Source organism: Bubalus bubalis, chromosome 5 (genome assembly GCF_019923935.1).
Source record: "Bubalus bubalis isolate 160015118507 breed Murrah chromosome 5, NDDB_SH_1, whole genome shotgun sequence".
Lineage (NCBI taxonomy): Eukaryota > Metazoa > Chordata > Mammalia > Artiodactyla > Bovidae > Bubalus > Bubalus bubalis.
The window spans coordinates 2,189,499-2,199,156 of record NC_059161.1 but is presented as its reverse complement, the minus strand read 5'-3'; the positions used below and the strand labels follow the sequence as shown (position 1 = coordinate 2,199,156).

The window sequence follows — 9,658 nt, the reverse complement described above, 5'->3', positions numbered from 1 at the left end:
TTGAAATTCTCTGTGTGGTATTCTGGACTCATCATTTGTCATTTGTATGTGTTCCAAATAGCTTTTCCCAGCTGTGGCCTGTCTTGTTCACTCTTTTTATGACATACAGAGTATAGATGTTGATCTTAGAAAAGCATGAATTTTTGAAAAAAATACTGTAAATATTGGAAAGTCAAGGCCCTGATGACTAGAGCAAAGTTTTCTAAACAGATACCTCTCGGCCTCCATCACACAATTGCCAAACTTCCCCCCTGGTTTTTTACTAAGTCAAACTGGCCTAAAGAACACACCAAACTCAAATCAAAGTAAATTTATAATCACTAATTCCCCATACTAACACAGTCAGGGACACACAGAAAATAAAGCATAATTCCTGCTTTCATCAGGTTTTATGTCCAGCTCTGACGAAAGAGCACAGATGTGTGAAAAACACCTCAAATCACAAGGTAATGATATCACTTTGGTAGTGCGCACCGCCGTATCATGCTCAGTCGCTTCAGTCGTGTCTGACTCTTTGTGACCCTATGAACTGCAGCCCGCCTGGCTCCTCTGTCCATGGGATCCTCCAGCAAAAATACTGGAGTGGGTTACCATTTCCTCCTCCAGCGGATCTTCCTGACCCAGGGACTGAACCCGTGTCTCCCGCATCGCAGGTGGACTCTTCACCACTAAGCCTCTGGGAAAGCCCACCCCACTGTGTGTATCGCCATAATTCACTCCTATGTTCAGGAAACTTACTCTGTAAGTCACACCCACAAAGAGAACAAGAGGGGGAAAAAGTCATTTCCTGCCCTGTTGTGGGGACCCTTGAAATATCACAGTGTATAATGTCCAAACCACAAAAGAACAGACTCACTAAATTAGTGGTCCACAGATGGGGACGTTGCCATGGATTCCGAGTCTGAGAGGACCGTCACGCTGCAGCTAAGCCCTGCTTCTCACCCTGACCATCATCTATGATTTACAACACATTGTGCCTGTTGAGCAACTCCTGGCCTTTAAAGAAACCTCATTATCTCATTTCTTGTGAACATCATGGTTTCTTCACGAGAGTCACTTGGGTTGTTCAAGGATCTTCCCATAGGAGTCTTCAGTGATAAATGCAAGTTGGTCTTAATAATTTGTATTCTTCATCATTTTGTGATCCAAATATTATCTCTGTGGACCTGAAATATTTAAAGTTGATGGTGTTTGATTTAATCAATTCAACTCTGGTTCTGAGGTCAAATATCAGTGATCAGAGCACAAGAAATGTTTCCAAACACAGTTTTCACTGGACATTTAAAATATCATATTTTAGTAGTAAGTATTTGTCAATCCCAATGTCCCAATTTATCTCTCCCCCACTCCTCCTTAACCCCTGGTAACAGTAAGTTTATTTTCTACATCTGTGACTCTATTTCTGTTTCATAGAACTCTACTCAAAAACTCTGTAATGGTCTATATGGGAAAAGAACCTAAACAAAAGAGTGGATATATGTATATGTATAACTGATTCATTTTGCCATACACCTGAAACTAATCCAACATTGTATATAAACTATACTCCAAAAAATTTTTTTAAATACCATATTTTAATCATCAAAACTTACTCGAGTCCATATTATAATTGTTAGAAGCCAAAAGACCAGTAGGCAAAACTATTTAAATTCTGATGCATTGCTTCAGTTCAAGTAATGGCCACAATAATAATAAAGATAGCTAATATTAAACGAGTGCTTTGTGCGCAGCCCTGAGCAAAGCAGTTTCTACCAATTATTTTACTTTATTGCGACAGTCATCCTCTATGCAAGGTATTCTTAGCGTCCCTGTTCCATGGAATCTATCTGAATCAGGACCTATCTGTTCACGTCAATAAGCATGTCTCCTGTAGCTGCTGTGCGTGAAGCAGTCCCAGGCAGTGTGGGGGCTATAAAGACTGGGCCACCAGTGGCCACTCTACCAGATGCAGCCTAATCTTGGAGGCATCATGCGGCTGATGGCACGAGGCGTCATGAGGCGTCGTAGGAGAAGCACAGCTGCATCGGTAGCTCAAGACAGCAGTGACCATATCTGCAAAGCAATCTGGAAAGGTTTCATTGAACAGATGTTAGCAGATTACGGTTTTAAAGCCAAGGAAACCCCTCCCATTCTTTCCCTCCCCACTCAGACCACAGGGGCTCTGCCCTGTGCCTTTAGCGAAGGCCACACAGCACAGAAGGTGACCCCCGGCCCTCCGTCGGGACCCCTGGCACGGGAGTCCTAATCTCGCTTTCCTGCCTGTATCACCCCCTCTCGGCGACTCTGATTCTGGGTCTCCATCCTGCCTCTTGGAGGTGTCACCTGCTCAGGAGTTGGGTCACGGCCCACTCTGACTTCAGCCCATCCCACGTTCCCAGAAAGATCTGTTAGGACCCAACAGATCATGTCCATATATTTAGCTCTTTACATAAGGACATATATAGAGATTTAAAGGTATATCATTTTACCCCCGAAACCATGTAATAAAAACCACAGAGAGCAAAACCCACTGGACTGCAGTCGTGACATGCAAGACACTTGGGGGAAGTTGCTTGGGCACACAACGATGCCCCTGACTCCAACCCACTCATATTTTTTCCATTTCCATTTTGTAGACAATCTATAATAACATGCCGTCAAAAAAAAAGTATTTCCACAGGAATCAGCAGAATTTTCCAAGGTCCCATCCAAACCGCTCTGTACACATTCAGAATCTGAATCACAGAATTCCTTTTCTGCTGTCAATCACCATGTTTGTTTTCCTTTTGTGGCCACCAGAAGCTACCAGTGAGATAACCCAGAAATCCTCAAGCACAGAGGAGCTGATTGGAGTGGACTTTGTTACTCCCCAGCTGGTTGGAAGAAGCCTGCCCGGGGCAAGGCGCTGCAGAGGATGGAGCGTGACTCAACCAGCCGTGGTGCAATTCACCAACCCTGGGGCGGAGCAACTCACACGGAAGTTACCCTGATCCTTACTGGTAGGTAGCAGGGCTCTAACCATCACTGCTCGGGAAGACTTGTGGTCCAGGCAGAGATGGGTGTGGCCTGGGGCAAAACTCAGAGCAGAAAGGCTTGAGTCTGCCATAATTCATCATCAGTCTTTTGTTTTCTTCTGCTGCAAAAGAGTAGGTAGTTCACTAAATAATCTTTGAGATTCCCTATCATTTTAACATTTTCTGGCTAGATTACTTTCCCTTCTAGACATGGCTAGTCTCCTGTGACACTCATCAGGCTGGTTTCCCAATATACAGAGCAAGGGGCTCTTAGGAGTAGCAGAAGTTAACTTTCAGGTCACTGTCATTATTAAAAACTAGGGTTTCTCTCTGTGCACCAAGATAAAGCACCACCTCTCAATCTAACCTCAGATATGCAGACGACACCACCACAATAGCAGAAAAGTGAAGAGAAACTAAAGAGCCTCTGGATGAAAGAGAAGAGTGAAAAAGCTGGATTAAAACTCGAGTCAAAAAACTAAGATCATGGCAAATAGAAGGGGCAAAAGTAGGAGCTGTGACAGATTTTATTTTCTCAGACTCCAAAATCACTGCAGACAGTGACTGCAGCCATGAAATTAAAAAACACTTGCCCCTTGGAAGGAAAGCTATGACAAACCTAGACAGCATATTAAAAAGCAGGGACATTACTTTGCCGACAAAGGTCCACATAGTCAAAGCTATGATTTTTCCAGTAGTCATGTACGGATGTCAGAGTTGGACCATAAAGAAGGCTGAATGCCAAAGAATTGAAGCTTTTGAACTGTGGTGTTGGAGAAGACTCTTGAGAGTCCCTTGGACTGCAAGGAGATCCAACCAGTCAATCCTACAGGATATAAACCCTGAATATTCACTAGAAGGACTGATGCTGAAGCTGAAGCTCCAATACTTCAGCCATCTGATGTGAAGAGCCCACTCACTGGAAAAGAACCCGATGCTGGGAAAGATTGAAGGCAGGAGGAGAAGAGGACGACAGGATGAGATGGTTGGATGGCATCACTGACTCAATGGACATGAGTCTGAGCAAGCTCTGGGAGATGGTGAAGGACAGGGAGGCCTGGTGTGCTGCAGCCCATGGGGGTGCAAAGTGACTTCGTGACTTAGCGGCTGAACAACAACAACCTAACTTACCAAATAAAGATCCCTCCTGCAAAACTGCCCCACTTCTCCTTCCTACGGACTCCAGGGCAGGGGTGGAGGTATGGTCCCTGGCTGCCCTTCCCAACACCCCATCCCAGGCCGCATCTTCACCTTCTTTATTTTCCTCTTTAGCACTTATTAGGGTTTCCCCAGTAGCTCAGATGGTAAAGAATCTGCCTGCCATGCAGGAGACCCAGCTTCAATCTGAGTCAAGAAGATCCCCTGGAGAAGGGAATGGAAACCCACTCCAGTACTCTTGCCTGGAGAACCCCATGGACAAGGAGCCTGGCGGGCTACTACAGGCCATGGGGTGGCAAAGAGCTGGACATGACTGAGCCATTAACACTGTCAGTACTTATCAGCATCTAGCGTGGGATACATTCTATTCACCTCACTTATTCTCTGTCTCCTCTATGAAAGTATATTCTGCTTTATTCGCACCTGAATTTTTAGCACCTAGAAAAATACCTGGCACATAATAGGCACTCAACAAGTATTGGCTGAATGCATAAATAAATATTATTTACTGTCATGATATGACAATAGCCATTTTTAAAAGAGGGACATGTGTCAGGCATATAACCAAAATAAAGGCAGCCCCTGCCTTCCGGAGGTCTTCCAGCTTCAGATTACAGGAAAGGCCCATTTACCTTCTACTGAAAACAGAAACAACAACAGGAACACATGGGCAATCATGGCACAATCTGGTTTCTGACATAAATCAGGGGATGTGGACTCAGGATGATAAGAGAATCAGATAGACGCGTTATTGTAGAAGGCTTCCAGTGTGGGCTCGGGGCACACACAGAGTGAACAGAGGCACCTTCAAGGCTTTCCTGCCGAGAAGTGTCAGGCCACCTGCAGCCCGGGCTTTGCTGCTTAAGCCCAAAGGGCAGTGAATTGCCCTACAGCTCCATAACAGAAGAACCCAGAACCTCTCCTCCTGAACGACTCCCAAACCCCAGCGCCCGATGCAGTCTGAAGTGGGCAGGTGGTGGCAGGCCCACCCCGTGTGCCTCTTTACTCTCTGAAAGCCACGCTCTCTTGCCTCCTTGTCTGTCTACCTCTTCCGGGCTCATCCTTTGGGTTGGCATAATTCAGTGCCCTGCAGCTATGGGACCGGGCACCCCATTTCCAGGCGGGTTGCCAGGTAGGGCCCGTTTCAGCTAGGATAGACTACCCACCCGTGTGCCTCATGGCCCTCTGCATCTCCAAGCCAGCGAGAGGGTGTCCAGACCGTCTCAGGTGTCCTGGGATTGGGAAGCAGCCACCCACCACAGTCGCTCAAGCTGAGAGTTTGGCCATCTTCCTTAATTCCTCCTCACCCACCCTGCAAGTGTGTTTAACTCTATCTCCACGTATGTATCAAGTGTACCCATTCAGCCCCAGTTCAGCTTCACTGCTCTGGCCCCAGAAGCCATCATGGGCCACCTGATATTATGCAACAGCTTAACACACTCCTTGCCTCCCCACAATCCGATCTGACTTTTTTTAAACTGCCTTCCTAACTTGCTGTTTTCCCCAAGATAAAGATCAAAGTCTCTAGCCTAGTTTACGAATGGCATTCCCAATCTAGCCCTGTTGCTCTCTCTAATTTCATCTCTGGCTTCTCCTTCTGCCCTGCGCTCCACATGGAGTAAAAATCCAGGGATTTCCCTGGAGGCCCAGTGGTTAAGACTTGGAGAACCTACACGTGCTCTTTAAGGGCCAGCGGGCTTCAAACAACCTCGCCCCTCCCACCGCTCCTGGGTGAGATGGACAGGAACCAGGGCAACGCAACGAGCGCCCAGCCCCTTCCATCTACAAGGCCTGCGGCTAAGATTGCCTCTTAGCGTCCCCTCCCCAGGTCATCAGGGACCACACCTGCCTGGATTCACACACAGAAGGCGGCGTGATGGGGACCCGCGTAGATCACACACAGCCAGCCCTTCTGGGTCTCAGACCCCTGTCCCCTGTGTTCCCTCCTCCTGAAACCCCATCCCCAGATGTTCACTTAACCGGCCGCTCCTCCCAGAAGCTTCTAAAGCCCTCACTTCCATGACCACTGCATCTAAAGCAGGGTCTGCCCCCAGCCTCCCCGCTCGCTGCGGTGAGACAGCGGCCACCCTCCTCACTCAGTACCAGTTTCTGGACACAGTGAGGCCAAACAAGTGGAAACGTCGCAGTCTGGAGCAGAGAAAGGTTTATTGCAGGGCCGCACAAGGAGAGGTGGCTCAGGCCCTAAAAATTCCCGAACTCCCCAAAGTGTGAAGTGTTTCAGCAAAGCTCTTTTAAAAGCCAGGTTGGGGGGCAGGGGGGAGTCACAGGGTGTGTGATCAGCTCGTGCACAACTCTCTGATTGGCCGATGGTGTGGGAACAGGGCAGGTCACAGGAGTTCCGCTGTCAGTCCCTAGGCTCCAGAAGCCCTAGGGCCATGGTTATTAAGTAGTTAACATCTTCTATTGGAGACAGGTTTTCACATCTGCAAAACAACTCAGGAAATGTGCATCAAACACTATTATCTGACTCAACATTCAAAAAACAAAGATCAAGTCATCCAGTCCCATCAGTTCAGTTCAGTTCAGTTGCTCAGTTGTGTCCGACTCTTTGCGACCCCATGAATCGCAGCACGCCAGGCCTCCCTGTCCATCACCAACTCCAGGAGTTCACTCAGACTCACGTCCATCGAGTCAGTGATGCCATCCAGCCATCTCATCCTCTGTCGTCCCCTTCTCCTCCTGCCCCCAATCCCTCCCAGCATCAGAGTCTTTTCCAGTGAGTCAACTCTTCTCATGAGGTGGCCAAAGTACTGGAGTTTCAGCTTTAGCATCATTCCTTCCAAAGAAATGCCAGGGCTGATCTCCTTCAGAATGGACTGGTTGGATCTCCTTGCAGTCCAAGGGACTCTCAAGAGTCTTCTCCAACACCACAGTTCAAAAGCATCAATTCTTCGGTGCTCAGCCTTCTTCACAGTCCAACTCTCACATCCATACATGACCACAGGAAAAACCATAGTCCCATCACCTCATGGCAAATAGATGGGGAAACAATGGAAACGGTCACAGACTTTATTTTGGGGGGCTCCAAAATCACTGCAGATGGTGACCACAGCCATGAAATTAAAAAATGCTTGCTCCTTGGAAGAAAAGCCATGACTAACCTAGACATCATAGTAAAAAGCAGAGACATTGCCAACAAGTCCGTCTAGTCCAAGCTATGTTTTTTCCAATAGTCATGCATGGATGTGAGAGTTGGACCATAAAGAAAGCTGAGCGCCAAAGAATTGATGCTTTTGAACCGTGGTGTTGGAGAAGACTCTTCAGAGTTCCCTGGATTGCAAGGAGATTCAACTAGTCCATCCTAAAGGAAATCAGTCCTGAATATTCATTGGAAGGACCGATATTGAAGCTCAAACTCCAATACTTTGGCCACCTGATGGGAAGAACTGACTCATTTGAAAAGACCCAGATGCTGGGAAAGATTGAAGGCAGGAGGCGAAGGGAATGACAGAGGATGAGATGGTTGGATGGCATCACTGACTCGATGGACATGAGTTTGAGCAAGCTCCGGGAGTTGGTGATGGACAGGGAGGCCTGGCGTGCTGCGGTCCGTGGGGTCGGACATGACTGAGCGACTGAACTGAACTGAACTGAGATACTTTAGAGAGAAGCTAAAGCAGAGGATCTGGGGGAGGGGGTCTGTCCCAGGAAGACCCTATGGGGTCCTGCTGGGTTACAAAATGATCTTCATCATTCAGTTTTGCTATCTTCCTCAAACACAGGCTCCATGAAGGCAAACAGCCGCTCAGTCTGTCCTCCACTGCAGGGCAGGGTCAGCACGCTGCCCAGGACAGGTTTATTATCCAAAGAGCAAGGGCTGGTCCTGCATTGCATGAGTGGCCAAAAGTCTGAAGGTCAGTTTTCCAATTGCTGCATTTCAATGGGTTAAATTCCTCATAAGCGAGTCAAAAGCAGAGACTGTGGCAATTATCCGGAGTTCAGATGCAAAAACCCCCTCTGCACTTCAAATCTCCATTTCAAGAGACAGTGCTTGTTTCCAATTCTGGACCTGACTTTGTGTAAATCTCCCCATAAGCTCCTTTCCTACTGCCAGTGGGCAAGAGGACTTTCTCCTTCCTTTCCAAGTGGGGAGTTTCAAATGAGTGAGGTGCTGATATAGACTTGTGTGCAGATGGTTTGGGCGTGGGGTTTTAGTTCTCATTTCCACTCTTTACTTAGAAAAGAGGGCTTCCCTGGTGACTCAGACAGTAAAGAATCTGCCTGCAATGCAGGAGACCTGGGTTCGATCCCTGGGTCGGGAAGATCCCGTGGAGGAGGGCATGGCAACCAACTCCAGTACTCTGGCCTGGAGAATCCCATGGACAGAGGAGCCTGGCGGGCTGCAGTCCGTGGGGTCAGAGTTGGACTGACACTTCCACGTTCACACTATGTATATAATAGATAAATAACAGGAATCCGGACACGACTGAGCGACTGAACAAGAAGCCACTGTATAGCACGGGCAACTATACTCAACATCTTGAAATAACCCATAATGGAAAGGAATCTGAGAAATAGTATACATATTATTATATATAATAACTGTTACTGAATCCAAGCTCGCTCTGCTTGGCCAAGAGAGTCAGCTGACCAAGAAGACAGCAGACTGATCTCTCAAATAACCATCTTCCCTGGGTCTGATGCCAGGTTCCTCTATGGGTAAGAGATGGGGGGGAGGGCAGTGAGGAAACAAAGGAAAAAGGCCAATAATCTTGCAAATATCTCCTAGAACGGCAAGCCTCAGGCAGGGGGATATGTTAATTTCTTTCTTCCTGCCATCCCCAAGGAGAAGGCAATGGCACCCCACTCCAGTACTCTCGCCTGGGAAATCCCATGGACGGAGGAGCCTGGTAGGCTACAGTCCATGGGGTCTCAAAGACTCGGACACGACTGAGCGACTTCACTTTCACTTTTCACTTTCATGCACTGGAGAAGGAAATGGCAACCCACTCCAGTGTTCTTGCCTGGAGAATCCCAGGGACAGGGGAGCCTGGTGGGCTGCCGTCTCTGGGGTCGCACAGAGTCGGACGCGACTGAAGCGACTTAACAGCAGCAGCAGCCATCCCCAAGTGGATAGGGTTCTGAACAAAGGCATTTTAGTTTAACAGTCAGGCAGAGGGGCAGGATTCTCTGAGGCAGACCAACCTGTGTGATTATAATAACAATAGCGATGGAAAGTAAGTAAAAGCAAGGGTTCCAGCACAGAATCAGAATTGGCTTTTTCCTGCAACAATACCATGTATGTTGTTATATAATATACATATACATAATATATTGTACATATATATAATACATGTACAATATAACACTATATATATAGTACTTATATAACACTATATATAGTATTCTTATATATTGATATATGGCTGCAACAATACTATATATAACACTATGTATAGTATAATATTATATTATATATTAATATATAGCTGAATCACTTTGCTTTATACCTGAAACTAATACAACATTATAAACAAACTATACTT

General features: G+C 46.9%; 1 long non-coding RNA gene across 1 annotated transcript in view; it reads right to left on the bottom strand.

The window, feature by feature from the left end:
• Positions 1-1,555: 1,555 nt before the first annotated feature.
• LOC123333610 overlaps positions 1,556-9,658 on the bottom strand; it is a 34,826-nt gene continuing 26,723 nt past the window's right edge. Inside the window, exon 2 of the long non-coding RNA XR_006550998.1 lies at positions 1,556-2,064. This is a non-coding gene — a long non-coding RNA (uncharacterized LOC123333610). The remainder of the gene's footprint in view (positions 2,065-9,658) is intronic.